At 35.8% G+C, this 4,955-nt stretch overlaps 1 gene segment (V, D, J or C); it reads right to left on the reverse strand.

Moving 5' to 3' along the window:
• Nucleotides 1-794: 794 nt before the first annotated feature.
• On the reverse strand, nt 795-1,239 carry LOC306850034 (T cell receptor beta variable 13-like). The segment is given in 2 exons: nt 1,230-1,239; nt 795-1,123 (listed from the first exon to the last, which is right to left on the reverse strand).
• Nucleotides 1,240-4,955: the final 3,716 nt, after the last annotated feature.

The raw sequence follows: 4,955 nt of genomic DNA on the forward strand, positions 1-4,955 counted from the left end.
ACTGTTACTGTAATTATTTATGGCATCTGTTTTTGTTCAACTCTTGTCAGACTTCACTGCACTGTGTGCTTACTGACTGAGCAAAAGTAGACGGCACTATCATCTGACTCCACATTGTTCACAGTCAGAGATCCACTCTCTGCAACAGTTTTAACAGCTGAAAATTTGATTTGATCAGAATCACCATAGTCAGGACTGCTCAAAGTGCTTGTGAACACGATTAGAGTCATAGTTTGTCCTGGGCGCTGTCGATACCAGTACATCTGGTTGAATGTAAAATCCTTTTTATGTGTGCAGTTCAGTTGAACAGAACTCCCTTTTACTGCCATTAAAACACTTGGAATTTGTGAAACATCACTGCTACCTGCAGATTGAGCATAAAAAATATATAAGCAACTTTAAGAGGTTATTCTATTATGTTTTAATGGAGATAGTTTGAATACCTTGGCTGCAGTGTAGCGTCAGAATCAGCAGAATAATACTCCTCATCATGACATGTAGAGGCAGGCTGGATTAAATTATAATATTCTATGATGATTCAAATTTTAGCTGCATGCTAATACAGGATGTGACATCATGATGATTTCAGGGTGGAGCAAAATTCAGGATTTAAGAAAGAAGTTTGGGATGTGAATCGAATTGGCCACATGCTACAAGATATTAATCAACACTTTAAGCTTGACTTACAGACCCACAGGTGTTGTAGTGTTGGCACTGAATCAAAACCCACAGGTGTGCAGAGGAACAGCAACAAATACGCTTTTAAAGTAAGCCGTTTAAAAGTGGTTTGTGTATTAGACAGAGGTGATTCTGAGCACGGTGTAATATGCTGCACAGAAATACACTGCACTGTCATTCAGCCTGAGGTTACTGATAGTCAGAGTGACATTATTTCTTCCATCTCCCTTCAGATTGATCTTGTTTCTAAATCCAGGCTCTTTAGTCTCGTCCCCATAAAAAAGGTTTCCCATAAACTCAAAGCCCGACACATTCTGACTTTGTTTGTACCATAGTATTCGGTCATAGCTCTGTATCTTGTGAGTACAAATGATCACAGCGGATTCATCTTGATTCTTCAGTAGATCATCAGGAGTCTGGAGAACAGATTTACCAAGACAGACAGCTGTGGAGAAAACATAACAGGAGTTTATAATTAATGTTTGACTGAAATAATCTGTATAATATATGTAAAGTAAATATTTTACTAGTCCATCTTTGTTTATACGTACCTGTTAACATCATTAGATATATAAATATGTTATGGAGAGTGTTCAACAAGCGGGAGGACGGTGATGCAGGCAGCTTTACAAGTTCTCAAATGGTGAAGCCTGGGGGGAAAAATGAATGAAACATTAAAAAATAAGATTCCTTTCTACACAGGTATGAATATCAGAACTGATGTGCAGCTACTGTGCATGTTTTTGGTTTTCTTCTCAGATAAAACTCACTGAACAGAAATATATGGCACTATCATTCGGCTGCAAATTGTTCACAGTCAGAGATCCTCTCTCAGGAACCGTTTTATTGGCCACAAATTTATTCAGCACAGATTCATCATATTCTGGTTCAGTGTAAGAGGTTGTGAATGCTATGAGTCTCATAGTTTGTCCTTGGAGCTGTCTGTACCAGTACATCTGTCTGTAGTCTGAACCTTTGTTGTGCGTACAGTTGATTTGGACAGATTTCCCCATTAGTTCATAAAGAACAGCAGGTTTTTGCAAAACATCGTCTCCTACTGTTGTACCTGTGCAAAAACAGAGTACATGAGTAAAGTAATATAAATGTAAAGAGTAAATCGTAGAGGGAAATTTGAAGTCATCTGGATACCTTGCCCGCAAAACAGTGCTATAATTAATGTTATTATTGTTCTAATCATGTTGAGTCCAAGAGTGCAGACAGTGTCCTGTGAGACTCAAAGTTCATTCGTTGCAACAGGATGTGACATCAAAAGGATGTCATCACTCAAAATCGCTACCTAAAAGAAAAAAGAAAAACTTTTAAGACAATTTATCATTGTTATTTCTTTTTTTTTTTATCTGAACCTAGTTGTACAGAATAAACTGGTGTTTCAATGTGATATATTATAAAATAACCTTAAATATTATGGTTATTAAATAAAATAGTAAGGTAAATTCAATTTTCAGTAACATTTTATTCAGTATAGCTTCATGTATTTGGGTTGTAAAATGTGACAGATGTTTTAATTTGAATTCTTATGATAGATATAAATAGTGTATGAACAGTGCACCAAGAAGCATTTCTGTTACATTTTTAAATGTAGTATCTTAAATCAGTTGTTTGTATATGTTGGCAGGACATAAAACCACCTCAGCATATTACCGGACTGTTATCTGCTGGTTAAACAAAACTTGGATCCACCTGATTTCAGAAGAATATTTTAATGAAGTTTGTATGTGAATTCTTACAACAACTAAATTGTTTTGCCATGTGGCACATTGGTTGTCCCAGACTGCCACCTGTTGACTAATGCTGTTATTGTCTTTTTCTGCATCTATTTGTACTATTTTTGTACTAGTTGTATTTTCTGGGATAATGGACAGATAAATAAATGGTGTCAACAGACTATAACTTGTACCCATCATACTCCTCATTTTTTTGGTTCACCTCAATTGTTTTGCCATGTGGCACATTGGTTGTCCCAGACTGCCACCTGTTGACTAATGCTGTTATTGTCTTGAATGTTTTTGTACAGCACTCTCCAGTCTTTGACACACTGTGTTCACTCACTGCACAGAAATATATGGCACTATCATCTGTCTCTAGACCTTTCACTTTCAAAGATCCACTTTCAGCATCACTTTTTTGGGGTTCAAATTTCTTCTCGTCAACATCTCCAAACTCTGGTGTACTACCAGCCACAGTAAATACAATGAGTGTCATAGTCTCTCCTGGACGCTGTCGGTACCAGTACATCTGGTAGTATGAAATACCCTTATTGTGTTTGCAGCTCAAAGAAGCAGAACCGTTCTTTGGTTCCCAAAGAATTTCAGGCTCTTGAATAACATCATCTGCACCCTCAGTGCCTGTGGACAAAATTAAATTAAATTAATAAGAATGTCAGGTTATTGTTTCAGTTAATGAGATGTTAAAGAGTTTAACAAACCTTGGCTCCAGTGCAGTAACAGAATCAATGCAATAAAGCCCCTAGTCATGTTGAGTTTTGGTGGGGCGTACTGTGAGTCCCAACCTTTGAAATGATCCAAACTCTAGCTGTTGTTGAAGAGGAAATGACATCACAGGTTGTAACAGTAATGAACAAAACCACATGAACATATAATATGTCTATTATCACTCCAAGCTCTGATTATTAATAATAAATCAATTCTAATACAAATATGTGATGCTCAGAATTATAGTGAATCAAATCATATCAAGTCAATCCCTCATGATATTATTCATCAATCAAATCAATCCCTTATATTACTATTAAGCCAAATGAATAAATCCCACCTCACTTTGAGGGGTTTGAACAACTTTTTAAAAAACTTTTATTTAGCCTAATTGTACAGAAGAATTGTCTGAATTGTCTACTGTTGTTTCATTATGATATACAAAATAGCCTTGTTCTAATCTTCAATATGATGCAATACATTTCCATTTTAGTAACACATTCAGTACAGCTTCATGTATTTAGGTTCTAAAATGTGACCATTTTTAATCTTACTACTTATGATAGATATAAATGGTTGATTATGATTAAGTACTTTTGCACCAAGAAGCATTTCTGTTACACATTTAAATCCATCCATCCATCAGTTATTGGTAAATGTTGGCAGGAAATAAAATCAATCATCTGGAGGTGAAACACATTCTTTTAAAAACCAAGTTGTTTTTGAAAACACCTTGGTTTTATTTTCTGTGGTAATTGACAGCATGCCAGAGATGCTGTCTACAGATAATAACTTGTATTCAATGCTTAATATTAATCATTTTGATTCAGCTGACTGTTCAGACATTGTTTGTACCAGACTGCCACCTGTTGAATAAAGCTGTCCTTTTCCTATACAGAATGCGTTTATACTATTATATACAGAAGTCTCCGACCTTTGATATATGTGTTGACTCACTGAATACTCACTTTTATGAGCTTCAAATTTATTTATATCAATATCTCTAAAGTCTGGATCTCCATAATCAAGAGTGATCATACGTGTCTTGTGCAGGTTCTTGTCTTGTAGGCTTACAATATCACTCCCATCTGCTGTCTCTTGTACAGTTTGGCTGCAAATTTGCCCACTTTCAGAGTCCTTTATTTATTTATTTTTTTCTCTCTCCTCATTCTGAATTCTATATGCACACAAATATAGGCCCTATGTGTTTTTTCTTACTAACGGTATTTCAGTTCTTGACTCCATAACCTAATGTACATGTGATTTCCATTGATTGATTATTGAGAGTGCAATGATCTCCACCTTGGTTTTGAACACAATAAAATGGCTTTTGGCGTTGGTTTTGGCAGGGGCATCGGACAGAGGGTAATAGTGGAACAGAATAACAGGGGGCCCCACTGAGCTCGCGGACAGCCCCTCCCCCCATCCCCCTCTGACTGTGACTTTGGGGCCCCATAGCAAATTCAGTGCACAGGGCCCAGAATTCCTAGCGACGGCCCTTGGTTTTGGACATGGCTGCATTGCTCAGAGATGCAGCAGTTTATTATTGCTTTAACAATTTTCACTGGTATATTATATAATACAAAATTATAATTTTTCACAACTCTTTGTTTCTAAATATTTCTGTAGGGATATTTAAAAAATGGAATTTGGAATTTGGGAATATAATGGAATTTTAGACTTGGAAAATACAATTTGGAATTTGTCAGAAGGAGAACAGTTTTGGCCATAATTAAATAAAATGCTAATTCAAAAAGTCTACCTTGTTTAGTTTTAATTGTAATAATTATAATTATAATTATTATAATTATATCCTCATTGAAA

The sequence above is a fragment of the Barbus barbus genome, assembly GCF_936440315.1.
Source record: "Barbus barbus genome assembly, chromosome: 30".
NCBI classification, from domain to species: Eukaryota; Metazoa; Chordata; class Actinopteri; order Cypriniformes; family Cyprinidae; genus Barbus; species Barbus barbus.